This window comes from Gopherus evgoodei, chromosome 2 (assembly GCF_007399415.2).
Source record: "Gopherus evgoodei ecotype Sinaloan lineage chromosome 2, rGopEvg1_v1.p, whole genome shotgun sequence".
Lineage (NCBI taxonomy): Eukaryota > Metazoa > Chordata > Testudines > Testudinidae > Gopherus > Gopherus evgoodei.
This window is the reverse complement of record NC_044323.1, coordinates 61,369,897-61,380,424: the sequence shown is the minus strand read 5'-3', so window position 1 is coordinate 61,380,424 and position 10,528 is coordinate 61,369,897.

Genomic DNA, 10,528 nt, shown 5'->3' with positions numbered 1-10,528 from the left:
AATAAACTTTATAGGCTGCACCTGGAGGGAAGCCAGGGACTGGAAGCGGCCTAATGGCTGATGAAGCCCAGCTGGCTGGAGAGGGGTGGGAAGGCTGGAATAGGTATAAAGAGTGGAAGTTGATGGTAAGAGTGGGGCAGCGAGGAGCTCTATGGTCACTCCTTAGAGAGGAGGGGAGTCATCAAGGTACAAGGAGGAAGCGGGTGGGGGGGCGAGAAATGAGGCCTGGGATCCTGCCTTGAACTAGAGACTCTGGCAAGAACTTCAGAGGAGCTGAAGTAGCCACAGGGAACAGCGGAAGCTCCAGTGGTAACCTGGGGATGGGCCATAAGATGGGGGGAAGGCAGTTACTTTCTGGAGAAGTAGGAAAGAAACCAGGGAAACAGCAACAAGGTTGGAGCTCAAGCAGACCATGTTTGCTGGGCATAGGGTCCCTAGGCTGAAACCTAGAGTAGTGGGAAGGCCTGAGTTCCCCTACCAGCCACTGGGAAAGTGGCACAGACTGGGCAGTAGATCAGAAGACTGCCTGGCTGGGACAATCTGTCCAGTGGAATTTGATACTCTGAAATCAAGGACTATAGTGACCTGACCGGAGGACCACATCACAAAGAGGGAGTAACCCAAGTCCACAGAGAGAGACCACAGGATAAGCAACTGAGGGTGGGGGCATCAGACCAGTCAAGGGCTAATACCCATGACAATTTCCCAAAATAATATATGTAAAACAAGATTTTAATTTAAAAAGGCAGAAATGATTGTCCCTTTGAAAACTGAACAAAATCATCCTCAGTGGCTGAAATCACAAAAACATGATTCCATTAAAAATATAATGTCTCACGGGAGGTAAATCTAATTTTAAACCAGTTTCATAAAAAGCCCTGAGGTGGTTTTTTTGCTTGTTTTATTTGATTATTGACACAAAATTCACTAACTTAGAACTCTCTTGATGAATCACAGAGTGGGCTAGGCAGGTTGCCACTGTACATTTTTCTGCTTCTTCAAACACATGCTGTGTTCTGACAAAGAACATTTCACTTGACTCATCAAACAGTCATATATCGGAAATAGATTTACCCACAGTTCCTGGACAGCAAGTTCCTTGTCATTTAGGACAACAAATTTGGGTCCCATTGACTTCAGTGGGAATTGTGGGTGGTCAGCACTCCTGAACAATCAGGTTATAAATCTATGGACCCATTTTCTCTTAGAAATACACTCAAAAAGTATTTATTATAGAGGTGGTTATTATCGTGGGGTGCCTGTAACATGCCTATTAACTGTATTAGCATCCAACAGCCTTACACACTGTATCAATCCCATCTAAACAGATTTAGCTGACAAGATATCTGACATGCCCCTCACAATACAGTATATGCTAAAAGCACTGCAGAAAAACTACATCAGAGAAAGGATTTAAGGTAAGACCATTTGGGGGAAATGGCCACTTGAACATACATGAAGCCAGCTGTCATAAATATGGAAAGTACAGGACGGAAATGTACAAACAATTTTATAGAAAAGGTCAGCGAGACACCAACAGCTCTGGGCTAGTAGTGACAGTAGCAATGCAAAGATCATTTACCAGGGATAAGTCAGAGGTTTTGTAATTCCCAGCCTCTGTTCACTGGCCTTTCGTAAAGTTTAAAATGAAAGCAGGTGCTTCAGCATGAATAAAAACTAATAAACTAGAACCAAATACCATAGAAATACAACAGAACACATCCCAACTCTGGAATTAGTACAGTATTGATAATCCTTCCACTACTTAATAAAGAACTAAGGATGAAATCCTGGCCCTTTTGAAGACAATGGTAGAACTCCCATTGACTTCAGTGGGGCTAGAATTTCACTCTAACCATTTACCTGTTGCTTTCTAAAAAATACACAGTGACTAGCTGTTTTCTCTCCTATTGCCAGATGGTTTGACAGGAGAAGGACATAATCCATTTGAGACCTAATGCAATCAGTGGGAGTTGAGGGTGCTCAGCACTTTGCACAATTAGGTATTAAATCCTGCCGGGTTCCTTGCCCAGACTGAAAGGTGTTTTTGTTTGGGATTGATTGGTTGGTTGGGTTGGGTTGGGTTTTTAATTCTCCCAAAGGCACGTGCTCAGTCAGAATTAAATTTTGATGGGAAAGATACAGTATTTATTGGAAAAGATCTCCTCTATCTAGCGTACTACCATATTGCATCCAAAACTTCCACTGAATGAATGCAGCTATTCTGGGAGCAGGAAGCTTTCCAGAAGCTGACTGGCAACAATTTAGCAGTCTTTGCCACAACATAGTTGCCAAATACATTAAGTTGTAAGGACACAAATAGTCATAACTTGACTGTGAAAACTGAGGACAATATAATGCTAACCAGGCAATAACAACATGGAAGAATATAAATTATGTACTGTCTTACAGATCATTAATTAGCTGTGTCAGGGATTCTAAGTTAATGTAATGACATATGTTACAATAGCAAGGCCTCTTAGTGCTATTTGTGAACCAAAAGGCTTAAAGATAAGTTCAGATTTCTCCCATATATTTATAGAAACAAATTACCCATATGATACTGTTCAAATAAATTCCTCAGCAAAAGAACCTACCCAAAGGTGAATGAATTTAGAATGTCTGATGGCAAAACAATAGTCTACTTTGCCATTTATACATGTAACCCTTCTGCCCGTCTGAGTTGGCAGCAACAAGGGCCGGGTTCAGTATCCAGGTGTTCCATTTCAATAACACAATGCAAAACCGGCTCGAGTCCCCACCCGGTGACCTGGGACAATTACACACCAACCCCTGGGCACCTCTAAGAGGCAATACTTCCCCTCTCACAAGCACGGAGTCTGAGTGTAGCAAAATCCTTTTAATAAAGGAGGGAAACAATGCGGCATTATGTTGGGGAAACACCACAAACAGGATTCATAACACAAACCATGAGCAAAAGACCCCTTCCCCAGAAAGTAAGTTTGGCAGTATCTTTTTCCTTTCACTATCTTAAGTCCAGCAACCCAAAAAATCACCCAAAGTCCCAAAAGTCCAACAACCCAAAAGTCTCTGTCCCTGGTCAGTGCAGCCCCAGAGTTCAAAAGTTTATCTGCAGAGTTTTACCTCCCAGCCCGGTGGGTGGGGGAGGCACAGCAGTGTTAAGGGGCACCTTATGTGGTCTGAGGCCGTCTGCCCCACCTCTCCATGGGATTCTGCTGCAGCCATCCCATGAGCCACTCCAGGCATTCTGCGAACTGCTTCGCTCTGCCAGCTGCTCCACTCCACCAGCTGTCCCACAAGCTGCTCCAGTCATCCCAGAAACTGCTCTGCTCCACCAGCTGTCCCACAAATTGCTCTGCTCCGCCATCTGCTCAGCAACATATCTTCAGCCCCCCCCCAGCACTCAGTGATTTCAGCTTGTAGTAGGGGAGCCTCAGTGCTGGTGCACCATTAGCCCAAAGTGAATTCAGTTCAGCAGTCTGTAACTAGACTCCTAATGGAATTAAAATTAGCTCTGATATTCCACAGTAGAGAGAGAAAGAGGTGCAATTGGTATTTGAGGCCCTCAAAAGGGGGCCTATACCATCAGGTACAAATATCTGTTCCCAGCCTCTCTCATTTTACTGGGTTTTCGAACCCATGTCCCTCGTCTAGCGAGTGCTACTTAGCTGATGGCGAGTCTCTCTGTCATAAAACAGTTTCATTATCCTTGATTCACATAATCAGGGTAACAACACTTTATTCTTCCTGCCCTGACAACAGAGAAACTGGGGATCCCACAGCAGCCAAAGTGACCATTTGGGCTCATTCTAGGTGGGGTGGGTGCGCCTATGCAAACAAGATCAGCCCCTGAAGTTCTTTTCCACACTCACCACAATTCACCACCAGATGTTAGTGTAGAGCTCATCCTGACTCTGCTTACACATATGATACATTTAAAATGCATCTAATCTTGGGTGGGAGTATATTCTCCCAGCTGTAAATTTATAATCCTGTATTCACTTATAATGAATACTATTAATTTAAAATCTGAATCCAGAAGAGTCTCTCACAGCTCCAGTTATAAAGAAATTATATCATTTTCATGGAGGTAGCAAGATTTATTTATGAGAACAGTCATATTACGATGCTGTTTTAAGGACTGATTGTAACATTTACTGAAGAATTTCATAGATTTTAAGGCCAGAAGGGACCATTACAACCATCTATCCTGAAATCCTGTATAACACAGGATAGAGAATTTCACTGAGCAGTCCCTGCATCAAGCCCATGTCTTTTGGCTGAGCTAGAGCACAGACTGAAAGAGCTTGGCTTGTCTAGCCTAATCAAAAGAAGGCTGAGGGGAGATATGATTGCTCTTTATAAATATATCAGAGGGATAAATATGAGAGAGGGAGAGGAATTATTTAAGCTTAGTACCAATGTGGACATAAGAACAAATGGACTTCCTAGTGTCCAGTTTACAAACTGGACACTAGGAAATTTAGACTTGAAATTAGACCAAGGTTTCTAACCATTAGAAGAGTGAAGTTCTGGAACAGCCTTCCAAGGGGATTAGTGGGGGCAAAAGACATATCTGGCTTCAAGACTAAGCTTGATAAGTTTATGGAAGGGATCGTATGGGACCAGGCTCTTGCTGGATACCATCCTTTGGGTGGATAATTAGCCTTTTTTGGCTCCAGTCTAGCCAAAGTTAACTTTCCAGAGCTGTCTGTGAACTCAGTTTCCAAACACAGGTCTTTAATAGGATATTCCCTGGTGAAATCAACACATGCATGCATACACACCTATTTCAGATACCCGTCAGTATCTGTACCTAACCTGAGCATACACATGTGGGACCAGCCTCCTGCAGATAGCTGAGTATGGGGAAGGTCCTGACGACTTATTCAGGGAAACTTCCTAAGTAAGGAATGAGTAAGAAGTAATTTAAAAATTTCAGATTTGGCCTGCCATTTAGAGGGAATCACCTCACAGACCTCCACCGCTTTAAGAACCATGTCACAAAGAAATCTAGGAGGAGAGGGCAGCCTATATGGGTTGGTGAATCAGCAATGATAGGAAGGAAGAAAGAAAATATAAAACACATACATGACATCTTAATGGAGTTTCAGAAAAATCTTTAGAAAATTATTGACAATACAGTGAAAGCAATTCAATGACTTTTTATGATTAAGAGGGATTTTATGCTGGGTGTGCAGTGCTGGGTACAGGAAATGTAATTATTATGGCTGCGTGACCTGACACTGAAAATCTGGATGTTAAATTGTGCGAATTACAAACATTTGTTATCAGCATCCTGAGTAAATCGCCTTTTGCTGTCACATGGCAATGGAACACTAAGCTCCATGCTTTTAAATTATTCTGCTCCAGCAGATATAATTTGGTGGGCTATTACAGTAGTTGAGGGGTTTTTAAATGCAAGAGCTACAGCATATTTTGAATACTTATACTGAATGACGTATACATTCAGAGTTATTTATACTAAGGCTCAGTGTGGATGAGAAAGAAAAGAGGATATCCCTGTAGAGAGCAAGTCCTCTTAAGATAGGGGTCAGCAACCTTCGGCATACGGTCCATCATGGTATGCAGAGAGACATTTTGTTTACATTGACCATCCGCAGGCATGGCCCCCTGCAGCTCCCAGTGGCCGAGAACAGTGAACCATGGCCACTGGGAGCTGCAGGAAGCCATGCCTGTGGATGGTCAATGTAAACAAAATGTCTCACGGCCCACTAGCAGATTACCCTGATGGGCTGCATGCCAAAGGTTGTTGAACTCGTCTTATGGTAACAAAGCAAAGCCTGAAATCAGGGGCGGCTCCAGGCCCCAGCATGCCAAGCGTGCACTTGGGGTGGCAAGCCACAGGGGGTGCTCTGCCGGCACCACGAGGGTGGCAGGCAGGCTGTCTCCGGCGGTTTGCCTGCAGAGGGTCAGCTGGTCCATGGCTTCGAAGCGGACCCTCTGCAGGCAAACTGCCGGAGGCAGCCTGCCTGCCGTGCTTGGGGCGGCAAAATCCCTAGAGCCGCCTCTGCCTGAAATAAACACACATTGATTGTGCGATGGTATGATAGGAATCATGAAAGACATTACAACTAGAGCTGACCAGGAACCTGAATTTCCAATCCACAGGAAAACCCAACAATTCAGCAGGGTAATTGGCCCGAATTAGAACAAAAGTCTAAATTTCCCATAAAATGAAAATTTAAAAAAAAATTAAGTTTGGAACCATCAAAATGTTTCATTTCAATACTGTCACTTTGATTCATTTCATGTAGAGTTTTATATTAAATATTATATAAACACAATATTTAATATAATATAAACATTGAAACCAAAGTAATCAAAATGACACTGTCGAAACTAAATGTTTAGGCTTCTTCCCTTAGAATAGAATTAGTGAAATTGACACATTCCCACAAAACATTTCAATTTTGACTAAACTGCAGTTTTCAATGGCAAACCATTCCATCAAAAAAATTTCAAGATGCTCTAATTACAGCTATTCTTATCTTAAGGCAGAAGTTGAGATCTGGAAATAATTCTGCTCATTCAGGGCAAATGGAATCTGCTTAAGTTTCTGACAGGTGTGGAAAAAGGCTCAGGAAAAAAAATTTCTGCTCACACCTAACACTTCAAATTTGGTTATCTGAAAAGAAAACACAGTTGTTCTAATTTAGAGGTTAGGGTCTCATTCACTTAAGAAAATTTAAATGAAATGTTGCTTCTGCTGCAATTGTATAAAGGCATTTTACTCTGCACTGGGTTTTCAACTATTATGCTAGAATGTTTCCTTTCTATTTTCTCCTCTCTCTCTTTCTCTCTCTCATAATTTTATTATTACTTTTGTATTACTCACTTTAACATACATTAAAATGTCACTCTCCTCTCCATTTGAGACTGAGAGTCAGAACTGAGAATATATCATTTATTTTGAATCCAAGTATAATATTTAATACTGAACTCATTTTGTTGATATACTGGACAGTGTCCAACTGATCTGAAATGTAGATCTGATCATATAGAATAGCTCCAATCCGGTCCTCTATCAAGGCTGCCTTCCACTACTGTTCAGTGCGCACTATGCCTATGGCACTCTGAGGCCATGTCTATACTACTGAGTAAATTGGCACTCATGTGATTGATGCAGCAGTGTTGATTTAGTGAGTCTGGTGAAGACACGCTAAGTTGATGGGAGAGCACTCTCCCATCAACATCTGTACTCCACCTCTCCAAGAGGCAGAAGCTATGACAGTGGGAGAGTGTCTCCCATCAACATAATGCAGTGTAGATACAGTTATAAATCAACTTAAGTTATGTCGACTTCAGTTGCGTAACTAAAGTAGTGCAACTTAGACCAACTTACAATGTTAGGGTATGTCTACACTACGGGATTATTCCGATTTTACAGAAACCAGTTTTGTAAAACAGATTGTATAAAGTCAAGTGCACGCGGCCACACTAAGCACATTAATTCGGTGGTGTACATCCATGTACCAAGGCTAGGGTCGATTTCCAGAGCACTGCACTGTGGGTAGCTATCCCATAGTTCCCGCAGTCTCCCCCGCCAATTGGAATTCTGGGTTGAGATCCCAGTGCCTGATGGGGCAAAAAACATTGTCGCGGGTGGTTCTGGGTACAGTCTCACCTCTCCCTCCATGCAAGTAGCAGACAACCGTTTTGCACCTTTTTCCCTGGGTAAACTGTGCAGACGCCATAGCACGGCAAGCATGGACCCTGCTCAGCTCAAGACAGCAATCATGGACATTGTAAACACCTCACACATTCTCAGGCAGTCAATGCTGAACCAGGACCTGCAAAACCAGCTGAGGAGGAGGCGGCTACGGCAGCATGGCGACGAGAGTAATAAGGACATGGACACAGAATTCTCTCAAACCGCGGGTCCCTGCACTTTGGAGATCATGCTGGTAACGGGGCAGGTTCTAGCCATGGAATGCAGATTCTGGGCCCAGGAAACAAGCACAGACTGGTGGGACTGCATAGTGTTGCAGGTGTAGGACAATTCCCAGTGGCTGCGAAACTTTCGCATGCGTAAGGGCACTTTCTTGGAACTTTGTGACTTGCTTTCCCCTGCCCTGAAATGCCAGAATACCAAGATGAGAGCAGCCCTCACAGTTGAGAAGCGAGTGGCAATAGCCCTCTGGAAGCTTGCAACGCCAGACAGCTACCGGTCAGTCGGGAATCAATTTGGACTGGGCAAATCTACTGTGGGGGCTGCTGTGATGCAAGTAGCCAAAGCAATCATTAAGCTGCTACTAAGAAAGGTTGTGACTCTGGGAAATGTCCAGGTCATAGTGGATGGCTTTGCTGCAACGGGATTCCCTAACTGTAGGGGGGGCGATAGACGGAACCCATATCCCTATCTTGGCACCGGAGCACCAGGGCACCCAGTACATAAACTGAATGGGGTACTTTTCCATGGTGCTGCAGGCACTGGTGGATCACAAGGAACGTTTCACCAACATCCATGTGGGATGGCCGGGAAGGGTTCATGACGCTCACGCCTTCAGGAACACTACTCTGTTTAAACGGCTGCAGCAAAGGAATTACTTCCCAGACCAGAAATTAACAGTTGGGGATGTTGAAATGCCTGTAGTTATCCTGGGGGACCCAGCCTACTCCTTGATGCCATGGCTCATGAAGCCATACACAGGCAGCCTAGACAGAAGTCAGGAGTTGTTCAACTACAGGCTGAGCAAGTGCAGAAAGGTGGTAGAATGTGCATTTGGCCATTTAAAGGTGCGCTGGCGCACATTACTGACTCGCTCAGACCTCAGACAAACCAATGTTCCCTTTGTTATTGCTGCTTGCTGTGTGCTCCACAATCTCTGAGAGAGTAAGGGGGAGACCTTTAAGGGGGGGGAGGGTGGGAGACAAATCACCTGGCCACTGATTATGCGCAGCCAGACACCAGGGCGATTAGAAGAGCACACCAGGAAGCGGTGCGCATCAGAGAAGCTTTGAAAACCAGTTTCATCACAGGCCAGGGTACGGTGTGACTGTTGTGTTTGTTTCTCCTTGATGAAACCCCCCTCCCCCTTGATTGACTCATTCCCTGTAAGCCACCCCCCTCCCCCTTTGATTACCGCTTGCTTCCTAAGGAAATAAAATCACTCTAGTTTAAAAATCATGAATTCTTTATTAATTAATTATAAAAAGAGGGCGAGAATTGACAAGATAGCCTGGATGGGGTTTGGAAGGAGGATAGGAGGGAAGGAAAAGGCCACTAAAAAAATTTCAAAATAATGACAGCCTTTTGGTTGGGCTGTCCACTGGGGTAGAATGGGTGGGTGCACGGAGCCTCCTCCCATGCGTTCTTAGTCGTCTGGTGGGTGAGGAAGCTAAGGAACATGGTGAGGGGAGAGGGTGGTTATACAGGGGCTGCAGCGCCAGCCTGTGATCCTTCTGCCATTCCTGAAGCTACACCAGATGCCAGAGCATGTCCATTTGATCAGGCAGCAGCCCCAGAGTTGCATCCCAACTCCTCAGATCTTCCTGCAGCCACCTCTCATCTCGAGCATCTCTCCTTTCCTCACGTTCATCCCTCCTGTCCTCACATTGGTCCCTCCTGTCCTCACGGTCACTGGCATCTTTCCTGTACTTTGATACCACATCCTTCCACTTATTCAGATGAACTCTTTCATTGTGGGTCACTTCCATGATTTCCGAGAACATTTCGTCTCACGTCTTTTTTTTCCGCCACCTTATCTGAGATAGCCTTCGGGATGGAGGGGGGAGACTTGAAAAATTTGCAGCTGCAGGAGGGAGGGAAAAAAGGGAGAGAAGTATTTAAAAAGATACATTTTACAGAACAATGGTTATACTCTTTCACGGTGAACAACACTATTTACCTTACATAGGACATGTGATCTCACTCCAAGGTCGCATTTTGCATCTTAATATTGAGTGCCTGCAGCTTTGATGTTAGAGATTACAGACACAGGTCCGGGCCTCAGAATTCGGCTTGCATGTGGCCATGGTAAGCCATTGTCTTTCGGCTTCTGCAGCCTTCATATATCCAGCACCCTCCTTTCCCAAATAGCAAGGAAAGCCCGTTGAGTGCTGCTTCTTTCCTGTTAACGTGCAGCACCAGAACCGTCCCCAACCAATTCTCTGGGATGATCACTTTACCCCTCCCCCCACCGCATGGCTGGTATCATGGAAGATCACTGCTAGCTACCCTCTCCCCACCATGTGGCTGGTAGCAGGGAAGATCCCAGCTAGCCAAACGTGAAAAAGCTCAGCACCAATCACCTCCTCCCTCCCCCTGCTTGGCTAAATGCAGGGAAGGATTTCTTTTAAGCCACAGGCAAACAGCCCAACCCATCTCTGTCCCCTTAATTCAATTCCTGAATTTCAACCAGGTTACCATGAACGATATCACTCTCCTGAGGATAACACAGCGAGATAAAGAATGGATGTTGCTTGAATGCCAGCAAACACCGGGACCATACGCAGCTAGGCTTTGTCATGCAATGATACCAGATTGCTTGCTACATGCATGGCATGGTCAAGTGCCCTACCA